The sequence below is a fragment of the Ambystoma mexicanum genome, chromosome 13 (assembly GCF_040938575.1).
Source record: "Ambystoma mexicanum isolate Mex_15411 chromosome 13, UKY_AmexF1_1, whole genome shotgun sequence".
Taxonomy (NCBI): Eukaryota; Metazoa; Chordata; class Amphibia; order Caudata; family Ambystomatidae; genus Ambystoma; species Ambystoma mexicanum.
Genome location: NC_090938.1, coordinates 387,561,232 through 387,588,500, shown reverse-complemented (window position 1 = coordinate 387,588,500; position 27,269 = coordinate 387,561,232). Strand labels below are relative to the sequence as shown.

Below are 27,269 nucleotides of genomic sequence, written 5' to 3'. Positions count from 1 at the left end.
AGTTACTGAAATTAAAATGCCCATAGATAAAGCACCGTCGATTTCCATCACTCTTGCAGCTCATGTACAGTGAGCACCTTTGTATTTGTGTGTGCATGTATGCATCTGTATGTCTTGGTTTGTGTCTTAAATGTTTGAGGTCACAGAGTGCCTCAATACTACTCCAACTCCCAAAGAAAGTTCATGGATTTTCATTGATATGATGGAAACGGTCTACAACGGCCATCCATTTCGCTCTCACGCTAGAGATGGTGAGCCTTTCCCAAAACCAGGCATCCCTGCTCCCAGGTTAGTATCTACTTACTAGCAACGCCTACTATGAAAGTAATGTCAAATGACTAATCTATTTAACTCCCTCAAGGATTCCTAGGTGTGACCTACTCTACTTCCCGGGTTAGTTCCAGACACTCAAGCCCCACTCGCTCTTCTCCCTATGTCCATCTGTCCCTCTCCCATTTTCCTGCTACTTTCCTCCCTTTGAATCCACCCATCTTCTCTTCTCTCTCTCCCTGCACATTTTTCCTCTTTCCCTTCGACATATATGTCTTGCTCAAACCTACCTCTACCCTCTGATCTTACATCTTCCTACTCTCCAATTTACAACTCCCCCTGTTCACACTACTACTCTCCCCTTGCCTTGCCACAACTACTCTCCCTTCTCCATAATATCACTACTCTCTCCCCTCCAAACTGACACTACTACTACTACTACTACTACTACTGTACCTTCTCGCCACTTCTCTCCCCTCTTAAACACTATAGGGCCCAGCAACAATTGAGTTTGTGCTATACAAGCTGTTAAATACAAGCTGTTAAATAAATTAACACATTTCAGAGATCTCTAGATCATTCACTTTGCTGGAGAGAATAAGCACTACACAATTGAGCTTGGATTCGTAGTGATGTATTGCATGCTACGGATTTGTTATGGGACATGGTAGGAATGGTCAGTTCAGTTCTTTGGTCTGAATTTGACTAAACTGGCAGATTTTTGGTTATGTACACCTATACCCATACTAAAAGGCTCTAGTTTGAAACCCAATGGATATGGGAGAATCTTTATATATGCCTTAAGGACAAAATGTAGGTGGAAGCAATATGGTTAAAGTTACTTACCTGTAACTATAGTTCTCCAGCATGGATTCACATGCTCATTAATATTCCCCGTCGTCAGGCAAGAATTCCTCTGTAAAAGAAAAAACAGTTTCACTTTCAATTTAAAACTATATTTCTCCTCTTAACTAATCACTGTCCTCTGGGTCATATTGCCCACATCCAATGACAGTCGTCTCCCTAAGCCCCGCCTCTGGTAGCCATCATCAGATTTGGTAAGCACGTAAGTGGCGGTATGACCAAGAAGAGCCGCAGAGGGGACGGAGGGAGGGTTCGCATGTGAATCCATGCCAGACCCATGCTGGAGAACAATAGCTATAGGTAAGTAACTTAAACCTTTTCCAGCATGGGGTCTGGCATGGATTCACATGCTCATGAATAACGAATACACAGCAGTACACATTACACAACCACGGGAGGTGGCAAGGCTCAACAGAAGCAATTAACTCTTACCTCTGGAAAAGGCTCACCTCAAGTGTAGCACTGCTTGGCCAACTCTGGACTCCTCCCTGGAATTCCTGTGACACATTAAGACTTTGTGAAGGTATGCGTGGACCTCCTTGTTGCAGCCCTGCAGAAGTCGAGCAGGGGCACACCAGAAATGAATGCCGTTGCCACAGAGATCACTCTGGTGGAGTGGGATCTTGGTTGGCCCGGCAGAGGCCACTTAGCCAGCCGAAGACAGTGCATGATGTAGCCGGAGAGCCACCTCGAAATGGAAGCCTCGGACAAGGCCTTCCCATGGTTCAGAGGACCAAAGTTCACAAAATACTGAGACGTCTTCCGAAAAGTCTTTGTGCGTGTCAAGTAGAACTTCAAAGCACAAGCAACGTCCCGCGAGTGCAAGGCCCTTCCCGCCAGCGACGAAGGTTTCTGGAAGAAAGCAGGCAACACCAAAGGCTTGTGGAGGAGGAATTCCAACTGAACCTTTGGCATGAAAGAGGGGTGCGTACGCAGTACAACCCTTGATTCGTGGAAAGTCAGGTATGCTTGCTTGCAACACAGGGCCTGGATCTAACCCACATGTCTGGCAGAGGTGATGGCCACAAGGAAAGCAGTCTTCCAGGAGAGAAACTTGAGAGGGGACTGATGCATAAGCTCGAAGGGGGCCCCCATAAGCCTCGTCAGAACCACGTTGAGCTCTCACACTGGGGCCGGATCCTTCACCGGTGGGAAGGATGGGAAAAGTCCTTTGAGAAACTCCTTGACAAGTCTGTGGGACGACAAAGAGGATCTCCCTGGTGATCTGGTGTAGTGTGAGATGGTGTGTGATGGCTGCTAGATGTACTTTGATTGATGCGTGTGCCAGCCCAGCTTTTTTCAAGGACAGAAAGTATGGAAGGACCTGTGGAGCCGTGACCCTCAGAAGGGTAATTGTGTGCGACAGGCACCATGTAGCAAAACGATTCCAATTATGGCCGCAGCCCTTCAATATTGACAACATCTTGCCTGTAGTTCGCTGGCAACTCATAACTGCCAAACTCCAAGGCTGCAGGAGCCAAGCCTTCAGGTTCAGCGATCCTGGGTCATGAAGGATTGTGCCTCCTTCTCTGGTGAGCAGATCAGTGAAGTTGCCAGTGGTTCCGGGAGGCGACTGATAGGTTGAGAAGATCCGGATACCAAATCTGCCTCAGCCATGCCGGAGCAATGAGTATCATCCTGCATCAACAGTGTGAGCATGTTAATGACACATAGCAGGTGAGGGAACAGGGGAAACGCGCATAGAAACAGCCCTTCTCAAGAGAAGGAGAATGCGTCCCCTACGCTCCTCGGCTGATGGAACCGGCTGGCAAACTTCTGGCATTTTGCAGTTCACCGCCAGGGCAAACATATCGATCAAGGGCTTTGCCCATTGGAAGAACAGGAGGTCCACCTGATCCTGACGAATTTCCCACTAGTGGCAGAAACACAGTTCCCTGCTGAGGGAGTCTGCAATGGTTTTCTTGACCCCCGCCAGTTGGAGAGGGATGGGGAACATCCCCCTGTCCGATGGTCCAATGCCACAAGTCCTGCGCTTCCTTAGAGAGTGCTGGAGATTGAGTTCCCCCTTGCTTCCTGATCTAGAATATGGTGGTGGTGCTGTCTGTGAAGATCCTCACCACCTTGCCTTTCAGCGACTGTAGGAACAACCTGAGGGCCCAGAACACTGCCCGTAACTCCAGGATGTTGAAGAGCAGATCCTGCTCCTACGGCAGCCACAGGCCTCTGGCGTGCAGACGTCTAGTGTGTGCCCCTCAACCTTCCAGAGAGGCACCCGTCCCCTGGTATGGAGGGTTTGAAATCCCGTGCCTTGATCAATGTGGGCGCAGACACTCCCCTACTCTATCGCCTGCCAGAACTCCTTGATGAGAGGCATCTTGTCTGTGAAACTTCTGGACATCTGTATCCAACGGGCATCCAAGAAGTCCTGAAGGGGTCACATCTGCAACCTGCAGAGATGGACGAGATAGATGCAGAACGACATCATGCCCAGTAAAGACGAGATGGCCCGCACCATAGCCGTCTTCGCCGACAGTTGCTGCACCTTTCCTTGAATGGCTGCTATCCTCTCCTCCTAAGGTGACGCCAGGCAAGCTACTGTGTTGAGTGTGGCACGGATGAACAGTGCATTCTGCGATGGCATTTAGCAGGACTTCGAAGAGTTGATGGAGAATCCCAGATCTGTCAGCAGTCGGGCGGTCGCCGTTGCGTGTCCGTCAGCCAGATCCCGCAAGCGGGCGCGTGTCAGCCAATCGTCCAGGTACGGGTATACGTGTATGCCAAGTAGACGTAGATGGGCTGCCACTGGTGGCAGGCATTTTGTGAACACTCTTGGGGCCGACTTCAAGCCGAATGGTAGGGCCTTGAACTGGTACGCTGCCCTTGCACCACGAAACAGACATTTTTGATGTTTCTTGTGAATGGGGACGTGGAAATAGGCGTCATCCTGGTCCAACAACATGAAGAAATCCCCTTTTTGCAGCTGGCCGAGCACGTGCTGCAACGTGACCATCCTGAGTTTTGGGATTTTAAGTATTTGTTCAGATGGCACAAAGCAGAATGGGTCTCCAACCCCCGGTCTTCTTTCGTACTATAAAGTATCTGGAATGGACTCCGGAGCCCCAGAGCCGTTGGGGAACTAACTATCGGCCATTTCTGTAGCATGGCTCGTACTTCTTCCAGGAGCTGAGGGATGTGTTGCTCCTGACTTGGAACCGGAGGAATACGAGGACACCTGCTTTGGAACTCCACGGTGTGCTCCTGGGTGAGAGCATCCAGCACCCACCTGTCAGTGGTGAACTTTCTCCCCTCGCAGACGAACCTAGTCAACCGGCCTCCCACCGGAGTGCACGAGTGGGGGCCTGTCTTGGTCGATTCAGGCTTGCTTGGGTGCCGGCGTCCTGCCCTGTGGGTGACCTCCACTACCACACGCCTGGGAGCAGTCCCTGGAAGCTTCCTGCGCTGAGGAGCGGGAAGGCTGTCTGTAGGGCGTGGAGAAACCTTTTGATGACATGCTTGATTTTCCCCTGGAGAAGTTAAAAGAAGATGCTGAAACGTGCCAAGGGAACGGGTCGTTTCCGGATCGGTTTAGATGTCCTGCAGGGACTCGTCGACCGCCTTGCCAAACAGATTCTCACCATCGAAAGGCATATCGAGCACCTTCGCTTGGACCTCCTGACGGAAGTCTGTGGCCTTCCTCCATCCCTGTCGACAAAGGCAGACACTGGTTCCCCATTTGCCAGAAATCCAGGTTGGCCACCGTGATGGCATGGTCCGATGCCACTTCCCCTTCCTGAAAGAGGGCGAGGGCTTCCATCTTATTGTCGGGCAGGAATTCCAGGATCGGTCCTAGCTTGTACCACAATCCCCCATTGTACTTGGCTAGGATCGCCAAGGCATTGGCCACCTTGATTGTGGCTGCCGCCATGTAGATCATTTTCTTGCCCATGGCATCCAACCCTTTTCCCCTCGCAGTCCAGAGGGACCAATGACGATGAGCCGACCATTTCCTCACAGCCGCAGACACCACGGAGTCCGGTGATGATTGTGACCTCAGGCACTTGGGTGCGGAGTCCGGCACCCTATACTTCTTCTCCAGCCTATCCCACTTCGCTGGAGTCGTGCAAGGGTTCTTCATGAAGGCCAGGCCCTCTGCCCAAATATTGTCTAGAAAAGGCACCGCCATGATAGTCTTCCTTTTGGCCTCTCGCCTTTGATACAAGAAGCCCTCCTTCTTGGTTTCCTCGGGCACCAGCTGGAATAGCTCTGAGGCCCTGGCGATCATGGAGTGGAACGATCCCACCTCGTCGGTTGGGGAAACTATGAGGAGCATGCAAATGTGGCGATTCATTGTCTGCTGGGACGCAATCTTCATCTTCGTCCGTACTCGTGGTTGTATCCATCCCAGTTCCCGTCGCTGGGTCCGCTGGGGGAGTTGGGGCCTGACGTGGTGGAGGTTGATACAGGGGTCTCAGATGACGCGTCCTCTTTTTATGTGGAAGCTGATCAGGAGCCTGAGGTACTCTGGGTGCCGGGGCATCCGCATCTGGATCTCCAACACCAAGGTGTGGAGAGTTGGCTGAGAAGGTAAGGAGGGAAAACTAGGCCGTGCCGCCGTCATCGTCCTTGTGGACCGTATGCACGGACTGTTCCTCGTCGTGCATGGACGAGACATCCATAGGCTGAACAGCGACCTGGGAGGCCTGTTTTGGGGCCTCCTCACCCCCTACCCCTTTTTTTCCTCCCTGAGGTGTCTGAGCCGGGACCTAGGCTAGTACCTTTACTCCTTCTGGAGTGTCTGCAGCCTTTGTCAAGGCCTCTGTAGTGTTGTTGGGTTGTGGGGGCAGGGACACTTTTTGTGCTGGTGGGGCCTCCCTTGTAGGATCAGCACCCTTAGCTGCGTAGCAGTAGTAGATGTCGAAGTTGCCAACGAGGACTTTGTCTGGGGCGGTTGAGCCTGCTTGGGCTGCTTGGCCTTCCTATCTCCCTCTGTCCCTGCCTTATCCGATTTCTCCCGTAATTTAGCCGGGGTGGATGACTTCCTTTTTGAAGAGGAGCTCGATGGTAGGCTGCCTATGGAGGCGGAAGGCGGAGCTGATCACAAACCTATCTAACTTGGGACCCGCATCAGTGGCGAACCCAGTGGGCTTGCGGATCTTGGCCTTGTCTCGGACCCCAACGGATGGGGCAACCTCAAAGCACTTAGAAGACCACTCTTCGGACTGGCCGGGCCTGGACGAGGCATGACCCAGCTTGGAGCACGAGGCAGATGTCTTATTCGAGTCAAGCCATGCCGTCAGCCTACCGCCTGTTTTTCGTCGTCTTAGAGAAAACTTGTCATATTTCGCACTCTAGCTCCTTGTGGTCCAGTTGCAGGAAGTAGAGGCATTGCAGGTGCTGGTCTTCCACAAACACATTCCGTAGCCCGCATTTGGTGCAGTGTCTGAAGAGGGACCTTCCCTCCTCCTCCTCATTCCCTCTGTCTCCTTGGCCCAGTATGGCTGTTAGGGAGAATTCTCTTATAAGGCTAATTTCCCAAACCTAGTGAGTCCCCCAGCAGCTTTGCTGGAATTTTGGGGTTTGTTTTTTCTCCCACTAAGAGTGAAACTCTTTTCCTCCCACTCTTAGGCATGATTTGAGGTATCTCTGACTTTTTGTGTGCTTATGGGCTATGGGATCTTTTACTCCATAGGGTATCATCTGTTTTTAGTATGTGTGTTACACAGCACCCTCAGTGCAGTAACACAGGGGTGTCTTAGTGACACCCAAACATAGACTCCATACCCTGGGACTGACTACTGTCTCCCAGGGCATGTAAAGTCACCATTGACTTTACTAGTCCAAAATTGTGAACAGAACCAGTACAAACCATCATATTTTGGAAGTACTGGAAGGGGTTAATTCGATTGCCCCTGGGTGTGTTTCCAAGGGGGCACTGTCCAGTCCCCTCTTGTCGAGTTTCTGGCTGGTGGCAGTGGTTACCATGCAAAATATTCCACCAGAATATTTCCTATGGGATTTTCCCATTGATTTTAAACGCACCACTTTTTGGTGCAATGTTAAATATACCGCCGGTTTATTTATTTAATATTAAATCACCGGTTGGGTCTTTTTGCCAGAACTCTTTTCTAAAATGGCGTTCGTGTCCGTCTCTGTAACTCCAACCAAGGTCGGGCCCTTTGTTCCACTTTTTAGCGGGCTTCTCCACAGAAGCCCTCCAACTGGTACCACTCTGTCTGGGTTCCACAGGATGTGTGAGTGGGGGAATTGGCACCCTGGACTGCGTTGCCTTACCAACTCAAGTCGCACTCTGTTCTGATTGGCCCAGTGGTGAGGCGCCCGACTCACAACTTAGCATGTATGAGTGACAGCTAGGCTGTTGAATGGGGGGTTTTCTGCGTAAAATCAGGGCTTTTGGGACTGGAACTTCAGAAGTCGCCACAGGACCCAAGAAATCCGAAGAGGGGAGAAGCTGAGCCATCTGCAACGACAACACCACGGGTGGAGCCCTGCTGCAATGACCTCTCCACTTTCCCGACGACAAGAGAAGATCTTCTGCTGAAAGAGTCTTCTTCCTCTGAGCTGGTGGGATCAGCCATTTCGCCTTCCAGGACGTCTCTTGGTCGAATCGCCCGTGCCAGGCACCCCGGCGGCCGGATAGCCAAGCTGTACCACTGTGACCGCGAATACCAGGAACGCACCTTTTAAACGACGAACTCCGCGGCTGGTTTCTTCCCTGGGCAGTGCAACGACTCCAAGTTTCCTCCTCGACGAGATCAACTCTTCCCCTGGTCGAAACCACAAACTGCACCCGCTGCCAGGAACAACTGCCACCGCTGGAGCTTCCTCAACTTTAAAGGTACTGTGTTCCACCTGGCCTCCCTTTCTACGGTTTGCTAAAGGTGACCCTTAAATCCTTGGCTTTCCAACTGGGTTGGCCCCAGACCTTCTAACTTTACCTTCACCTTCTGAATCAACCCAACCTCTTTTGAACATTTTCACAAAGACTTGAATGCATTTCTCAACTGTGTGATCTTGGGCACATTTCACCTTGCTCCATTTAAAGTGGGCCTGGTCTATGAACTTTGGCTCTACAGTAGACCCTGCCTTCTTTAACTTGTTTTGGTCTTTTAAAAGTGTTGGGAACTGTTTTATTTTTATGACCTGCCTTTTTCTCTCCCTTTTATTTAATTATTGGAGTGCCATCCAAGTTACACGCTCACCTCCGTTTTGACAAAAAGTGGTGTTTTGACTTAGCCTTGTCTAATAATTCTTAAGGGAGGTGTGTATACTTTTCTGATTGTGTTTGGAACTTGCTCTGATTAATAGTGCTAGTGTATTTTCTAAAGTGTGTGTTAAATAAATAATGATATACTTTTGATAACAAGCTCTGGTCAGTGTTTGCTTGTTCTACTGTGTTTTTGGCCCTATTGTGTATCCTCTGTATACTGCCTTACGCTTCTTGAGAGAAGTCTGACTGCTCAGCCACAGCTACCAGGTAAATCTGGGTGGTACAGACTGCTACTAATTGGGTTTACTGCTTACTCCTGTAGTCTTAATCTTTTTGCAGTGTTCCCCAAGGGAACTGCCCAGGATTCTGCCTAACAATGGCCTTCTAGAAGCTTTGATGAATCTTCACCCTTGGCGGGCGTAGAGCTTCACCGATAACAGATCCTCGTTGCAGGCAGATGAGGAAAAGAGCACATAGGCTCTTTGCAACAAAAATTGAACATTTATCATCGGAAAACTCGAAAAAGGTACAAATAGCTCGGAGAGCAAGCTCGAGGACTCCCAACACTGAAGAGTGCGGTACAAATTTGAAGATGGCCACCAAAGGCGGGGCTTAGGGAAAGGACTGTCATTGGATGGGGGCAGTATGACCCAAAGGACAATGATTGGTTTAGAGGAGAAATACAGTTTTAGAATCAAAGTGAAACTTTTTTCTTTTACAGAAGATTCCCAGCCTGACGGGGAATATTCATGAGCATGTGAATCCATGCCAGACCCCATGCTGCAGAAGTTTATTTCCTTTGAACTGTGGCATTACTTCTTGGAAAACTTTGTGGAAAAATGATGTGGCTGGGAATAACATTGATGATATCTTGAGAAGTGGAAAATCTTTATTTCTCCAAGAAGAAAAGTGTTTCTGTTGTTAGAACTTTGGTTAACAGAACTTTACTTTAACATTGAAGGAGCTACAAATTGAACAGACTGTATCGCAGAATATAGATTTGCTGGTTTCCTTTTTCTTTTGTTGAACATTGAACTGAATTACCTTGAAACTTGCGTTACCAAGAGAGACTGCGAATATCATTGTTGATGTTACGATGAATTGACATATATTTCTTTATGTATTTGATGTTTAATTGTGAGGGCCAGACATCCTGTTTTAGAGTTTCCCTTCAATTTCGATAGGCAGGGAAATCCACGTCTGAGTAGGAATAGTGAGACGTTTGATAACATTTTTCATATAATAAAATGGTGTATGTTGAAAATCATGTCCGCCTCACATTTCCGACCCCTCGCATATGCTGGATACTCCCTTTTCCCTGTATGTTTTTTTTTTGAGGGGTAGGAATGGGTGCCAAGACCTGCCTCCTCTAAACTCTCCAGGATACCTTGAATCTCTGGTGATGAAGGTAACTGAGAAATGGTCAAGGCTTGGTACTTGTCATCTCTTGAGATGACCTGGTTGGTTTTGGTGCACGCAGTGACACCACAATGCCACCCTGTGGGCAAAAACATTTTTTTGGACTTGTAAGTGTAACCCAGTTGCCATTTTGCTGACTCTGAATACAGGTTTCTATTTTACTGGCCAGCAAATAGACCAGCAAGGCTGTCTGGATCAGGAAAGGTTAAGCTCGTAGCTCCATAGTTGCTGGTGTGATGTTATGCTGACTGCTTATTGGTTTGGTGGTCCTGAGCTGCAAGGAGGGGTACTTTACTGTAGATGGAAATCCCCTAGGGGACTGTCGGAGCAGGTGCTCTGTAGTGACTCTTTAGTGACTGTGTGACTGTATGACTGACAGATGACTGAGCCAATGGCTGACACCTTGACAGGATATGGAAAGCTGGGCCTTTCTGTGAGGAGACGGTAAGAGGACCGAGATAGGTGTACATCCATTTCAGGAGAGTGGTGATGTAAAACGGGGAGGAGTCCCAGTTAGGATATCTTAAAATTCTCCACTCCACCTTTCCAATCACATAATGACAGGAAAACTGTGATCACATTGGTCAATGCATAGTGAAGAAGGGCTATCTCACGTATGTAGACATGGGTTAGTGTTGCGCGGTATGCACGCAGGAATAAGGATGCAGCAACGGAGGTTTGAAACAACGTCTTTCTTTATTCATTACAATCTACGTACTGATTTTCTCCTCTCAACTCCTCCCCTTTCTTTCCCATTCTCCTTCCCCCCGCCAATGGTCCTGTCCCTCTCTTAAAGGGGCAGAGGCATGTAACATCACCCCCGGACAAATGTCCAAACGTCCGGTTTGACATTCTTCAACTAGGCGAGTGGGTCTCCTGATCATGCGCTGGGGTCGTGCGCTTCTCTCGTCCGGTGTTGCCAGCCCTGGTGCCTCAGGTGTCATGATCCGCCCCTGGAAGCTATGGCACGACTGGAAAGCACTGCCACAAAGAACCTGACAGTAACGGCCTAGCCCTCAACCAACATGGCGGCCACCGTTACTCAAACCAGCCCCGCCCACCTACCTGCGCGTTGTATCTGTGATTTTCTACGATACGCTCGCTCGGCTACTCCTCCGAGTAGCCTCCTCCCAGCCTTCTACAGTTTTCTACCCGCTCATTACTCTACTTGCTCAGCGTACGATTTAGCCTTGCTTCCTCTTTTCTGCGGCGTCTGCCGCTTGTCATTTCTATCTGTTTCCTTACCTTCGGCGCCTCGCCGTTCCGACTCGCGGTCTCCTCCACCTCTCTCGCGCCTCCTCACCTTCTCCTCTATTCGCTTCGGGGTTCTGTCTTTCCTTTGGGTTTGTGACTATACCTGGCTTCTACGTTCTCTCTCTCCTTCTATCCTTTCTGCTTCCATCGCTCTCTTTGGAAATTGCTACGGATCCTTCTGTGACAGCTTACAGTAGTCTACTACTTCTCCCAATACCCCGGACACTTTATTGGTACACTATTCCTGGGGCTTTGCCTGTTTGCTTCCTTATTTGATCCTGAGAAGAGAAAGTCACCCCAGAACTTTACTGGCCAGCCTCTTGCAACTATACTCGACGCGAGTATCCTTCCTGGAACAGTCTGCAGGGTTTTTTGGTGCTATCCATCGGCTTTTTCCCTGTCTTTTGGGGCTTGGCTCCTCGGGGGGCCCCCCTCAAGGCAGGTCCCACTCCCTGTCGAGGTGGCCTCCGAGGGAGCCAGGCCTTACTTGCATGACAGGAGGTCAAAGGAGAAACCATCTAAAGAACATCCCAAAGTACAACGGAAGAAGCCATCCAGTGTTCAAGAAAGCCAAGAAGAATCTTCAGGTGAGGAGCAGGGGGCAGAAGGTGATCACCGTGACAGAATACAACGCCCGAACGTAACCATGGCTTCTCTGGAACAGTACCAGGAGTTGGTTGCCGCCTTACAGGGTTTAACCATAGAAGTTCAAGCCCTGAAAACTGAGAATGCCGCTTACGCCAACAAGTGGTCCTCCGTAGAGATGACCAAGGGGACTTGCCGCCTATGCCTCTTACATTTGGAAAGTATGATGGTTATACCGGCGGTCTAAAGGAATTCTTAGACGCCTGCCAAGTTCACTTCATCTTTCGACCTTATGCATTTGAAACTGCCAGAGCTAGGGTCGGTTTCCTTATCACCAACCTAACAGGGAATGCCTTGGCTTGGGCCACCCCTTTGGTGACCAGAAACGATCCCGCTCTGACCAACTATGACCAGTTTGTGGATCTCTTCAAAAGGAGATTCGATCGTCCTGAGGTCCTATACACCTCTCTTGAGGCAATACTCGATGTGAAACAGGGGAACACAGACGTGCAGACCTACATATCCCCGATTCCTGAGACTAGCGGCGAAGACAGACTGGCCTGATTCGGCTAAGCAAACGATATTTAGGAGAGGTCTCCAGGACGAACTAAAGGACGAGTTGGCTAGGGTAGCTCGCCCACCGTCGTTCCAAGATCTCATGACACTGACCCTACAATTGGAATACCGGCTATCTGAACGCCGACAGGAAAGAAGGAGACCTCGGCTCAATCTATCATCACCTAGCCCTGTTCCACATCCTCCCAAAGACATGCCGACATCAGAAGAACCAATGCAGATAGGAAAAGCCAGAGGTCCTTTGACGCCTGCAGAACGCAAAAGAAGGAGAGACTCTGGTCTCTGTTTATATTGCGGTTCCTCGAAGCATTTACTCAGGGACTGCCCTGAAGTACCTCCACGAAGAAAGGAAAACTCCAACCCTCAGTCCTTTGCAAGGGTGGTCTCGGGGGAACAAGAAGCAGCCCTTGCAACCTTACCCGACCCTTGGAACTAAGAGAAGACAACAGTCTGATGATCTTTCGGGTTCAACTATGGACTACAGAATCCTCCCCCATAGAAGTTCTTGCTATGCTGGACTGCGGAGCCGCAGGAAACTTTATGGATATTGAATGGGCTAAGGCACAACGAATCGCCATTAGACGTAAGGAGAAACCTATCCCTGTAGAAGGAGTAGACGGTGAACCCTTGTCCTCAGGCCCCATAGATTCCGAGACTTTACCCTTACACTTGGTCTTGGGAGAACACCATGAATCTATGATATTTGACCTAATTCGAGCAGCATATTTTCCTTTGGTGATAGGTATTCCATGGCTTAGGCGTCACAACCCACAGATCAATTGGACCACCAATATTGTGCGTTTTGACTCTACTTATTGTAAGGACCACTGTACCATCAATCCCCCTACCCAGGGAGAGAACAAGGAGCACCGAGCACCACAGCTTATGGTGGAAGCTGCCATTCCCCTGCGATACCAGGAATATGCTGAGGTGTTTCAGGACACTGTACCCAAGCTATTACCTCCCAATCGACCAGAGGACTGTGCCTTAGATCTCCATCCAGGGTCCATGGTTCCCTTTGGTAGAATGTATCCTTTGTCTCCTTCTGAAAAACTAGCCTTACGGATCTACTTGGACGATAACCTTCAGAACGGACTCATTCAGGAATCCCGATCGTCAGGGGGAGCTTCGTTATTCTTCATCCCCAAAAAAGACACCACCGAATTGCGGCCTTGTATTGATTACAGGGGACTCAACCAGATCACTGTTCGTGACCGCTATCCTATGCCTTTAATCAGAGACATTCTGGAAGCGGTCAGAGGGGCCTCTTATTTCACGAAACTAGACCTCAGAGGAGCCTATCATCTTCTCAGGATAAGGACAGGCGACAAATGGAAGACCGCATTTCGTACCCCATTTGGGTTATATGAATACCGTGTCATGCCCTTTGGTCTCGTGAATGCCCCAGCTGTCTTCCAAAGATTTATAGATAAGATCTTTTCTGACATGTTGTTTGTGTCAGTTGTCATTTATCTGAATGACATCCTTATCTACTCTGAAAGGCTTCAAGAACACCAAGAACATGTTAGACAGGTGCTACACCGACTCCAGTCTAACCACCTTCTGGTAAAACCCGAGAAATGCCAGTTCGAAGTAACAACTGTTTCTTATCTAGGTTATATCCTATCCAAGGAAGGAATCCAGATGGAACCCGAGAAGATTAGAGCTATCATCGAATGGAAAGAACCTAGAGGAGTAAAGGAGGTTCAAATATTCTTGGGTTTAGCCAATTTCTATCGCCAGTTCATCCCTAACTTTTCCGACCTGATGTTACCTATTACAGGTCTTCTCAAGAAAGGAGTTAAGTACGTTTTTGGTCCAGAACAGAAGATGGCATTTTTACGCCTTAAGGAGTTATTTACTTTGGCTCCCATACTTGTACAACCTGATCAAACAAGACCCTTTATCGTGGAAATAGACGCGTCTGGAGGAGCACTGGGACCCGTACTTCTACAAAGAACGGACGATGGCCTCAAACATCCAGTCGCCTATTACTCAAGGACTCTGACGAAAAGTGAACGTAATTACTCAGTTCTGGAAAGAGAATTACTTGCCATAAAATCAGCCTTTCAAGAGTGGAGGCACCTACTCCTGGGAGCAGCTTATCCTTTACAAATACTTACAGATCACCACAATCTCCGGGTGTTGCAGCAGATGGAGTGCACCAATGCTCGACATGCCAGATGGGCCTATTACTTTTCCCAATTTGAGTTCACCATTTCATATGTACCTAGTACTGAAAACAAGATGGCAGACACACTCTCCAGATGCCAAGGAGAGGAAATCAACCTACCGCGAGAGCAGGACCTCTTGTTCCCAAATCTGAAGATTATGGCTAGGGTCGTGCCACTTCTACAAGATCTGGTAACCCAATACAGTCATCTACCGGCCATACCAGCCTCCGTCACACAGGCCAATGTCGGTCTATACTACCATGGTACATAGCTGTTTCAACCTTCCAGAGAGCTTCAAGAACAGATACTATCATGGTGCCACGATACCCCCCTAGCGGGACACCCAGGTATCAAGAAGACACAGGAACTCATAAGCCGCAGATTCTGGTGGGCAGGACTACCCAAGGATGTAAAAAGATATGTAACCACCTGTCCCGTATGCGCCGCCAACAGATACCAAACAGGGAAACCTTTGGGCCAGTTGCAGCAGCCCATCCTACCCACTAGACCCTGGGAACTGATTTCCATGGATTTTATTGTTGACCTGCCGGAATCCGAGAATAAGACAGCAATTATGGTCACTGTAGACAACTGCAGCAAGATGGCCCATTTTTCTGCTCTTCCAGGTCTTCCGTCAGCTCCAGAGACGGCTTCGATCTTTCTCAGAGATGTCATTCGTCTCCATGGATTGCCTCGGACCATCATTTCGGACCGCGGAACCCAATTCACCTCCAAATTCTGGACATTACTATGTCACCAATTAGGTATCAGCCAAGCACTTTCCTCTGGGTTTTACCCCCAAACTAACGGTCAGACCGAGAGACTCAATGCTGGGTTGGAGCAATGTTTGAGGTGTTTCTGTAGCCACAAACAAGAAAGATGGTCAGCCTATCTCTCTCAGGCCGAATTCGCCTATAATAACAATTACCACACGTCCATTCGCATGAGTCCATTCTACTGCACTTACGGGCATCATCCACAACAACTGCCCTGGACCGGAATGCAACCTACCCGATCTCCCGCCATAGACGACAGGTTGTCTGAACTCAAGGAAGTTCATAAAATGGCTAGAGAAGCACTGGAAGGCAGTCAGCTCACACAGAAAAGATGGGCGGGTAGAAGTCGACGGTCCAACCCAGAATGGAAGCCAGGACAGAGAGTCTGGTTGTCTACCAAACATTTTCCTAGATGGATACACACAGGCAGTTTGAACCTCGATTCCTGGGTCCTTATCCCATCATCAGACAGATCAACCCCGTAGCTTATGAACTACGCTTACCTAAGGGTCTTCAAAGAGTACATCCAGTCTTCCACACCTCATTACTCAAGGAATACAAGGAGGATCCTTTTCACCGCAAGACTCAGAAGACTAAGACTCCGGAGGTAAAGGAATCCCAAGAATATGAGGTTGATTACTTAGTGGATTCACATTACCACTGAGGGAGACTCCAATATCTGGTCCATTGGAAGGGTTATTCTGAAGATGAAAGGACGTGTGAACCCAGGTACCATCTTCACGCACCCAGACTCATAAGAAGGTTTCATCTAAGGTATCCAGGAAAACCAGGGGGGTTCCGGGGAGGGAGAGGCCATACTGTCATGATCTGCCCCTGGAAGCTATGGCACGATTGGAAAGCACTGCCACGAAGAACCTGACAGTAACGGCCTAGCCCTCAACCAACATGGTGGCCACCGTTACTTAAACCAGCCCCGCCCACCTACCTGCGCGTTGTATCTGTGATTTTCTACAATACGCTCGCTCGGCTACTCCTCCGAGTAGCCTCCTCCCAGCCTTCTACAGTTTTCTACCCGCTCATTACTCTACTTGCTCAGCGTACGATTTAGCCTTGCTTCCTCTTTTCTGCGGCGTCTGCCGCTCGTCATTTCTATCTGTTTCCTTACCTTCGGCGCCTCGCCGTTCCGACTCGCGGTCTCCTCCGCCACTCTCGCGCCTCCTCGCGTTCTCCTCTATTCGTTTCAGGGTTCTGTCTTTCCTTTGGGTTTGTGTCTATGCCTGGCTTCTACGCTCTCTCTCTCCTTCTATCCTTTCTGCTTCCATCGCTCTCTTTGGAAATTGCTACGGATCCTTCTGTGACAGCTTACAGTAGTCTACTACTTCTCCCAATACACCGGACACTTTATTGGTACACTATTCCTGGGGCTTTGCCTGTTTGCTTCCTTATTTGATCCTGAGAAGAGAAAGTCACCCCAGAACTTTACTGGCCAGCCTCTTGCAACTATACTCGACGCGAGTATCCTTCCTGGAACAGTCTGCAGGGTTTTTTGGTGCCATCCATCGGCTTTTTCCCTGTCTTTTGGGGCTTGGCTCCTCGGGGCCCCCATGAAGACAGGTCCCACTCCCTGTCGAGGTGGCCTCCGAGGGAGCCAGGCCTTACTTGCATGACAGAAGTCAAAGGAGAAACCATCTAAGGAACATCCCAAAGTACAACGGAAGAAGCCATCCAGTGTCCAAGAAAGCCAAGAAGAATCTTCAGGTGAGGAGCAGGGGGCGGAAGATGATCACCGTGACATCAGGTGTCTCCGACATCCGGTGGCGGACTTCTACTGGGGAGTCCACGGGTCATCTCAGGGTTGCCTTGGTTTGGGATCAGGTTCAGGAAGGGCTAACGCTCAATCCTCTCTTTTGATGAGGTGCTTGAACTGCAAACTATTTCTCGTGATTTCGCAGTCTGCGTTTTGGCCAGTCACCATAGTTCCTATGATGGCGACGACGTTCAGCGGTTTCTGCGCATATCTTGCAACAGTTTTCCTTGTCATGGCTCGGAAATCTTTGGGCATAGCTCTTCTTCTCATGTCCGAGTCTGCCTTTGCCCGTTCTTTCCTTTCAGTGTCACTTCTTATGACTTCTGAGTCCCCTTCTTCTTGAACGTTGGGCTGTCTCACGATACGGGTGTATACCTCATACCGTATCATCAGTTCTGCCGGCGTCTTTTTGGTGGCCTCATGTTGCGATAATCTCATAGTGGCCTGCATAGTGCTTGATGTGGGTTGGTGCCTTTTATGTGTGCTCTTTGGATTGTCTTCTTGAGGGAAGCCATGAATCATTCGGCCATTCCATTGGCTTGTGGCCATCCGGGGGTAATCCTGTGGTGCGTGAATCCAATGTGTTTTGCAAAAGGTGCAAACTCGTGGTTGTTGAACGGGGTCCCATTGTCCGATTTGATGGACTTCGGGATGCCCCACTCACTGAGCACTTCGTCGAACGTTGCAGCTACTTGGCAGTATGCTGTTGTAGCCACTTTTTTGACAATGGGGAATCTTAAATATTCATCGATGAATAGCAGAAGGTATTTGCCTGACTATCAGCCAATAGAAGTCGACCACTACTATGGCTCATGGCTGGTCTGGGATGTGCGCCGGCTCAAGAGGGATGGGGGCCCGCTCTTGCCGTACACTGGCATGCTAGACAATTCTTGACCCAGCCTTCTACCAGTGAGTCCATGAAAGGAAACCATATGTGGCACTGCAGCTGCCTTTTTGTTTTGTCTGCTCCTCGGTGCCCTTCATGTGATGTTTTAATGACCTCTAACCCGAGTGTCACGGGAATGATTAGCCGGCACCCTCTCGAAAGTATGACGTGGTCTTTGACCGCAAGTTCTGTGTGTATTCTTGCCAGTCAGTCCAGCTCTTCTTTGCACAACCCCGGTGGTTTAGAACCGTTGGACGGTAGTCCTTCCACTTGTTGATTGTCAAGCTGATGGCTAGCGCCATGGATGAGTCGTCTACGGATGCGGCCGCCGAGTGATATTGCCGGAGGAAGAGCGTTTGCGGCCACATAGTTGATGTATTCCGTGTGCCCTTCCCGGGTGACTGGCGTGCCTGCTGGTTGGTGAGATAAGTAGTCAGCTGGACTTTGGTCCTCCCTGTCCTATGAATGATGTTATAGTCGTATTCCTGCAATTTGATGCCTCATCGCTCTATTCTTGGCAGAATCTTTGTGCACGAATTTCCAAAAAGGGATAGCAGGGCTTGGTGGTCCATAATGAGTGTGAATCATTTCCCGATTATGAAGCTGTGGAAAGGTTCACAGGCCCAGACTGCCAACAAGCTCTCTTTTTCAGCCTGCAAGTATGCAGATTCAGGGGCCGACAGGGCTCTGCTTGCATAGGCGACAGTGTCTGGGGTGTGTATCGGCCCCGCTCATCTGTGCCAAAATGGTCCCCAGTCCTACAGGGCTTGTGTCAACTATGATTTCTGTGTGCCAGTTAGGGACTAAGTATGCCAGGTGTCTTGCCTCTGCTAGGGCCTTCTTGATGGACTCAAACGCCTCCTGGCAGTCTGCAGACCAGACAAACGCCAACTCTTTTAGCAGTAATCAACGTAACGGTTCAGTGATGGACGCATAGTGAGGGATGTAGCATGCACAGTAGCCGGAGGAATGATGGGACATCTGCTACCTGTGTTGGTTCTCGGAGATTGGTGATGGTGCTGACTTTCACGGTCAGGTGTCATGCCGTCGGCCGAGAAAATGTGGCCAAAATGTTGTTTTGGCTTGCTGAAACGACACTTTTCGATGTTGAGTGTTAGGCCAGCCTTCTGTATTGCTGTGCATGTCACTAGCAGAGTTGCGCTGTGGTCCTCTTGTCATGTACCAAATATGAGTACATCATCGCTGTAATTTAGCTCGCCCTTGATGGGTCTAATCACCTGCCTTATGGCCTCCTGTAAAATCTCAGCCGCACAGGAGATGCCGAAATTGAGGCGTCTGTACTTAAATAGGCCTTCGTGGGTGGCGCATGTGGTGATGCTCTTCGATTCAGGGTGATGCTCTTCGATTCAGGGTGCAGCTCCAGCTGGTGGTACCCCTGGATTAGTTTGAGTTTGGTGAACATCACAGACATGTTGAGCTGGACAATCATGTCCTCTATGCACGGCCCAGGGTGGCGCTCCCTTTGTATAGCGGTATTTGCCATCCTCATGTCTACACACAACCGCAGTCGTCCACCTTCCTTTGGCACAAAGACCAGGGGGGACACCCATGGGGTGGGGCCCATCGCTGGTTTAATGATACCATCGCTAGTTAGCTGACTTAGTTCTTTAGCGACAACTTCTTGTAAATGAAAACCCACCCTTCTGGGGTGTTGGGGTACAGGTCGGATGGATTCGTCTGTGTGTAATTTAACAGGACCCCCTTTGAGCTTTCTAAGTCCTGTGCATAAGTGTGGGAACTTTGTCAGGATTGTCTCCTTGGTGATAAGGTCTGTCCATGTGGAGGCGGTGTTGATCGTGCACACTGTCACCTTCCTGGCACTTGTCAGTGCAGCCGATCGAATCGCCTCACCCTCACGAAAGTGTATATTTATGAGAACTACACAGGACGCTGTATGGTAGCTGAGAAGGCAGCACCCTTTTGTCGGGGTCCGGATGACATGGAGGGTGGTGACCACCGTTAAACCTTTGTGTATAAGTTGTCGCTTGAAGTGTCCAATGGAGTGGAGGGGTAGTGTCACCCCCATTGGAAGATCCTTGCTTTAGATTTCTCAAGTGTCAGCTTATTTGGAGTCTGCAGAAATGCCTGCTCCCCCATGTTGTTGACTGTGGCGCCAGAGTCTAGGAAACAGAACTGTCTGTTTCCACTTTTTGACTGCTATACTGGGTGCCTCTCTCGCTTCTCGGTCCTCCAGGATAAGGTTAGGTTGACATATTCGTCTTGGTATGCTTGATCATATTCATCCCTTCCGTAAGAGGATGCAAACTGCTGGTATTCGTTGTAGTCCTGATAGGTTTGTGGGGATTTATAATATTCGTCCTCGAATCTGGGGGGCTGGTCGTAGTATTCATAGTTACGGGCATAGTCTGGTGGGTGGCATTCCTCCACAGCTCTGACGTATCGCCATTGTGCTTGATGCTAAAATCTGCTTTTGTAGGCTGGGCATTGCGGGGGTCATCCATACATCCTGTTTTGTGCTTGCTGGTTCTATCTCAGGGTAGGGAATTGTCTCGCCCTCTCTGCAGACAAATTGGAAATGGCCTTCTCTTCTGCAGTTGGCGCATCTTTGCGAAAGGGAGGGACAGGTCCCTGAGTGTGGGAAAGCCATTCAACAGCCATAGCATTGCCTTTGATGTCTGGGCCCGGTCTGGCTGACCACTTTGTAGGATGCAACCCCTAGGTCTCCTGATCACTGGGGTGCCGGTCGGATAGCGGCAGTGAGTTCAGTTTTGTCCTGTTTTGTGTTGGGGCTGCTTGTCATGGAGGCTGCTTGTGCATCTACTCTCTCAAAGATTCTCGCCAACTCGCTCACTTCGTCAATCGAGAGAGGTTTCTTCAGCAATTGTTTTCTGGGGGCTGGTGATAGGCAACCCTCAATCACACGTAGCCGTATTGCTTTGTCCACGGAGAATGCATGGAACTGACAATGTGCACTCTTCACCCGAAAGGCGGGCGATAAATTAATCGACAGACTCTTCCGCTCTCTGCGTACACTGGTTGAACATGCACCTTTCATAGTCTCGATTTGGTTCAATTATGAGTTTTCTGTTGAGGGCAGTGATTAGTGAGTTGAAGTCTGGTTGATCTTCTGGGGGAATTGTTTTGACAATGGTCTTTATCCCACTGCCAACCAGGTTGATAAACATGTCGTACAGGTTGGGTGATTTTCTCCTCGCACGCTGCTTTTACAAAGTGGTTAGAGTCTTCCATCCACTCGATCCACCTCAGGCCTTTGTCTGCTTGAGGGGTCATTGTGAATGGGAGTGGCACGTGCAGCAAGGCCGCTTTGGATGTGGGTGTAGGGGGTGGTGTCCCCGGGTTACTCATGGTGGCAGGTGTGATGGTTGAGGTATGGGACACGCTCTTGCGCTGGCTCCTGGCAGCTGTCTGTGGCCTTTCTTCCGGCGTAGGACAGGGCCTAGGAAAATTATTTTAGATGTGTCAGTCAGTTATGGCACACGTACATATTACGTGCTGGCTGTTGTGCAGGGACCCTTCGTGAGTTTCAAGCCACCTGAAAATTTGTATCCCCTTTCTTTACTTATATTGATTTTCTGTATTGTATGTTCTTGTGTAGGGACCCAACGTGGGTTAATATTCCTGGAAGTTCTTTCGCTTTTCTTTTCTTTTTTCGGGGAATGGTAAGTCACTGTTACTCTACGTTTCTCCAAATTGGGCAATATCCATGCCTGGGGCGCAGCCGTTGTGCAGTGCAGACCAACTGTCACTGTAGCGGCATCGCTATATGTCACTTGGGGACGCAGCATTCAGCTTACCGGCCTGGATGTACTGCGTAGCAAACACGTGTCCTCTCCACGTTTTCCCGGGCCCCTGGCGGATTGCGGCGAGCAAACACGTCGGACAGCCATATTTCACCTTCATTTGTGGAGTGCTGCAGGGAGGATGTCTGAGAACACTTCTTCTCTGCCCAGGATCTGGCCTTGCACTGTGTCACGGGATTGCTGGCACCTTCTGAGGGCATACCCGGGAAGCGTAGTAAAACTGGAGGGAACGGACGGCGCAGTGGGATCACCCGCCAGCAATTGGAAGCTCTGGTCCGTCAGACTGCCTCGTCGCCAGTTGTTGCGCGGTATGCGCGCAAGAAAAAGGACGCGGCACCGGAGGTTTGAAACAACGTCTACGTACTGACTTTCTCCTCTCAACTCCTCCCCTTCCTTTCCCATTCTCCTTCCTCCCGCCAATGGTCCTGTCCCACTCTTAAAAGCAGAGACCTGCAACAAGTGTTACAGCAGAATTCCATTTTTGAGGATTCTGCCTTCTCTTTTAAAGTACCCCTAAACTTTTAGCTTTGTCCACTCACAATTCTAGGATATCAGACTTCTATTTGTGGATAAACTGACTTCTACTGAATTCCTACCGTCTCTGAAACCATTTTTTAAATGTTGCAAAGGTGATTTCTAGGTTCCCCATTCTAGTTCAAGGGTGATTTTATTACCAAACACTGGCTTTGGGGAGTAGGCCTGCATTAGCTTTGGTTTAGTGTTGGCTTGGATTTACTGGATTAGCAGCTTAATGTAGATTTTTGGTGGCCATTTGTGTACCAATGATTTTTTTTAAGTCTTGCCCTTGGCAAATGTTTCTTGGGCATTTGTTTATTTTATTTATTACATTTATATAGCACCCAGACCCGGAGATATCACATCGCTTGAACAAAGCAGTGGTAAAAAGACACTGTTAAAGTGGAAGTTATCAAAGTTAGTTGTATTTGTCAAAGAGCCAGGTTTTCAGGAGCTTCCTGAAGGCGAGGTGTGTGGGTTCGTTCTTGGTGTGCTTATCGAAGGAGTTCCAAGCGTTGGGTGCGATGACAGTAAAGCCAGAGCTTCCCGCATGCTTGCGCTTGAATCTTGGTGGTTGGATGAGGAGGTTGGCGGAGGACCCAAGGGGGCGTGTTGAGGTCTTGTTGGAGATCCTTTCAAGTACTGTGGGGCCTCTTTGTGGAGGCATCTGTGGGTGATGCACAGAGTTAAATTCTGGCTTTTATGGGGAGCCAGTGGGGTTTGCATCGGGTGGAGGAGATCTGTGGCAGGCTCAGAGGGCATGGTTTTGTAGTAATTGCAGTTTGGCCAGGTTCTTAGCCGAAGTGCCTGCGAGTAGAGCATTACAATAGTCAAGTTTGCTGCCTATGATCGCTTGTGCCAGTGGAAGGCAGTTGGGATGAGAGAAGAATTTGAGGCTCAGTGAAAGAAGTTTGGCAGAGTATGCAGTGGAGGAAGAGAAGGTGTTGACTTGTTTCGCCATAATATGCTCAGAGTCGAAATGAACCCCAAGCATCTTGACATGTTTAGAAAATCTGGAGGATAGCAGTGCTGTTGATGGGAATGGTGGCGTAGGCTGGGTGCAGGTTCTTTTTAGGAGGCAAGGGGGGCCCACAATGAGGGGTTCCTTCTTTTCGTCATTGAGGCATAGGTTATGGGTGGCGATCCAGTTTTGAATAATGCTAAATGTTGAGTAATTGCCAGAGATGTGTAAGAGGAATTGGGTGGCGTCTGTGAAGTTAGTGTAGGGGCTGCTGAGCGAGTCAAGGTGGTTGTTAGGGAGAATTCTTTGAAATGTGCTCATTTCCCTCTACCTTAGAGACCCTCAGCTCTTTTTGCTGGACTCTATGACTTCACTTCTAAGATGGAGAGAGTGAGACCTTTTTCCCACTCTCTCATGTATTTTTCTGTGATTTGGGCACTGTTTCTTTTGACTTTGGAGTCTGACAAACTCCATAGGCATCATATTTGCATTGTGCCACACAGCACCTTCAGTGTAGTGACACAGGGAAGTCTCTCAGATTTCCCAAAGGTTTAAATAGCTTCTCTTGGATAAACTACTAGATAAACTATTAGACCCAGCACACACTATCTTACAATAGGGTGCTGGAGGGGTTACTTAGTATCCCCTTTGTCTAGTTTCTCATGTAACATTTTTGTGTTACCCTTTCTACAATTAATGGCTGGTGGCAATGGTTTACTTTTTCCTACCATTGTGTGATTTTACCATGGGCTGCAATTGCAGCAAGACACCTATGGGTGCCCATTCTTTTTTTCGACATTTCTTGTTGGAAAGGTCCTTCTTGAGATTTACTATGTGTGCCAAACCAGGTTTGGTCCCTTTGTTCGTTTTGTCTTTGCCAGGATTCACTGGTGAAGCACACCTCTGGCTCCAGCGTGTCTAGCAGGGCAGGAAGCGTGGGAGGTGCCCGAAACTCCCTGTGTTTAGTCTCCTTAGTTACAGGAATGCACCCAAGGGTGATTGGCTGGAGGGCTGTCCTTGTATGAAAGCCACCCTGCTGTGTGAGTGACAGGTAGGCTGTGAATGAATGGGAGAAACCTGCATAAAAGGCAAGGCTTTTTGCTTGGAAGGCAGAGTCGACCACTGGACGAAGGAATCCGAAGAAAAACTTAGAAGAGATGTCTGCTGCAACTCCTGGACCATTGGTTTGCCCGGTGAAGCCCTTCTGCAGTGCTGAAGCTCCGAATTCACCTCTACTAGAGAAGACCTGCAAAGGACGACTTCTGCCCATGGGTTGGTGGTACCAATCTACCCCAAGGCAAGCTCATCTGGAAATCCTCTCGGAGCTGGCTGTACTTCCATTGCTGCTGCAGGAACATAAGTGCCAGGGAGAGGAACAACAAAATCGAGTGAGCGCCTTTAAGTTGGACCCGAGCACCAGGAAGATCCTCCAGACATCCTTGAAGCAGGACTGACCAAGCCTGAGGCACCTCAACAGAGTGCTGGACCCCAGATGCAAGGAAAGTCCAGAGTGGTATACGAGAGACCGCGGTGGTGCTATTTGCTATAGACACGAGGAGCTGAAACCGCGAAGTGCCGCTGAATTGAAGTTTGGCCATTGCTGCTGCAGACCTTCAAATTGTAGAGCCGGAGTCCCCGGACGTCCTTCCTCTTGTCCCCACGGCTGAGGCCCAGGAACAAGAGGATCTGCAGAGGTACACAGGAACAGGAGCCAGCTGGAACCATTTCCTCTAACCAAAAGTACTGTAAAATTAAGAGGACTTACCTCTTGTTGTGTAGCCTTACTTGTTCTCAGTTGAGACTTGTCTTGGCAACCCTTGCAGAGCTGTTTGCAGCTTTGCCCCTCACAAGCCTCCCAGCGTGTGGCCCTTCAGTGATTCATTTCTACAAACTTTTCTAAAAACATTATGCAAGACATTTACATACCTGCAAGAAGATCTTCAGCTTCCCTATCTTTGCTCAACTAACATTGGCTGTCCTGGCTCCCTGAGAGACTTTTCTTACCTCTGACTTTGTGCCTTTACCTTTCCCCCAGGAAAGGGTTAATTTAATTTGCATTGGAGGGTTCAAAGAGTACTTACCAGTTCATGCATTATTTATTTGTTAACCTTTGTTTTATTCCCCATTCTAACCTTTACACTAAACTCAGTTTTGCTCTAAATGTAATAGTGATAAATCAATGTCCACAGTGCCCTAGCTATTTAAGTCACCTGAGGAAGTAGGAAGTGTCTGTGTGCCCAATGGGTATCATCGGATTTAGAGAAACAGAGTGTGTTTTGAATTATATTTTAAGTATTACAGGTTTTGCTCCCTTCTGAAGAAGGCTTATATAACTGACTGCTAAATAAATTAATAATTGTTTAAGCAAGAAATCTTGAGTATAAGAGTTTATTTGAATACTTGTCATTGTGAATCTCTGTATAAACCCTTCTGCTCACATTGATCCCTCTTGAGATAAGCCTGGCTGCTCAGCCACACTACTAACCTGTGTAGCACAGACTTATACCAAAGGTTGGGTTACCTATTGCCAGGAGGACAAGGTTGGTGTAGTCTCCCAAAGGGTACTGTCCACATCTTGCCCAACACTGGTCGAAGAGGGGCTTTGTCTAAGTATTGTATGGGGTTGGGGAGATGCAGGATCCTTGTGGCACTCCCAACGTGGCTGGGATGGGGTCGGTCATGGCTTTGCCCAAGAAGACTGTGGAGGAGCGATTGCTCAGGAGGGAGTTAATCCAAGCAGCAGCTTCTAGGGAAAAGTGCAAGTTTGGGATTGGGTGTTTGCAAAGAATATTATGTTCCACAAGGTCAAAGACTGCAGAGAGGTAGAGTAGGAGAAGAAAGGCTATTTTGTTAACATCACGTAATTGTCCAGCTGGATTTTAAGGTCTAGGAGGGCAGTTTCAGTGCTATGCTCGAGTCTGAAGCTGTATTGTCTGGAACCTAGAAGCTTTGATAGTTCGAGGAACGATTGGATTTGGGAGCAGGCAACCTGGCCCAGGCTTCTGATTAGGAAGGGCACTGCAGTGATGAGGTGATAGTTGGTGGGAAGGGAGGCGTCTAGAGTACATTTCTTGAGGAGTGGCGAGATCCAGGCAGATTTACGGTCTGTGGGGACACAGCTTGTGATAAGAGGTTTTGATGAAGTCAGTGATGATGGGGGCATGGGTAAGTGCACACTGCTTGATGATGTGAACAGGGCAGGCATTGCCTTTACAGTTGGAAGGTTTGAGGTGTTCGATGGTCTTGAGGGCGTCTGGTGACTGTGGGAAGTTGAACGATGGGGGAGTGTGTTGAGACATGGAGAGTCGATTGCTGTTGTGGGCGGGCAAGGTTTGTTGGCTAGTTGGGTCTTTTTCATGGTGATTTTGATTTTGTCCATTTTGTCAGTTAGGGCTGTCTGGAGAGCTGAACACCAGGCTTTGTCTTTGGAGATGGATGAGGTAATGGGGAAGGGGTTCTTAAGTTAAGAGGATGGCAAAGAGTTCTCTAAAGTTGGGAGCAAGCTTCTGTGATTCTGGTATTGTCCGAGTTAGCTTTAGTGGAGATGAGAGCATGCTTGTATGATGTGGTGGCAATATTGTATGTTTCAAGATTGGATTGGGTGGGCTGTTTCCTCCATGTCTGTTCAAGGGAACGTTTATGTCTATGTAGGGGGACAAGCTCTTCTGAGAACCATGGTATGGTGTGTTTGCGGGGCTTTAGGATTTTGTGTTTTGAGAGGAGCGTGGTGGCCCATGGTGAGAATAATGGCATGGTTGAAGGCAGTAATAATGGCCTCTGGGTTGGTTTCAAGAGGATTGGTGGTAGGGGGTGTTTGCATAGGGCAGGCATGAGGTAAGCCTCGGTAAGTCTGAGAGTGTTGTGGGTGAGAATGGGCTGAGGGGGCTGAGGTGGGTGGAGGGTGATGGGTTGCGAAGTGGGTAGGTGAAAGATGAGCGAGTGGTCGGTCCATGGCAAGGAATGATAGCCGAGATTAATGTGGAAGGGTTAAGGCAGAGGAGCCAGTCCAGGGTGCGCCTTTCGATGGGGGTGGAGATCAGTTGTGCTAATCTCAGTTCTTGACGTGAATTGGCAAGGGAGGATGCTCTAGCAACTTGAAAGCCTAGATTGAAGTCTTCTAGTAGTAGAACCTGGTGTAGGGCTAGATCAGGGCTGAAAGGAGTTGCAGGATATCATTATTAGGGGAATTAGTTGAGTGATATGTTAAATGTGGTTTGGGGGTGGTTAG

The 27,269-nt window shown here is 49.0% G+C and overlaps 1 protein-coding gene across 3 annotated transcripts in view; it reads right to left on the bottom strand.

Moving 5' to 3' along the window:
• Positions 1–27,269, bottom strand: part of AP1G2 (adaptor related protein complex 1 subunit gamma 2) — a 742,171-nt gene that overhangs the window by 320,045 nt on the left and 394,857 nt on the right. The window lies entirely within an intron of this gene.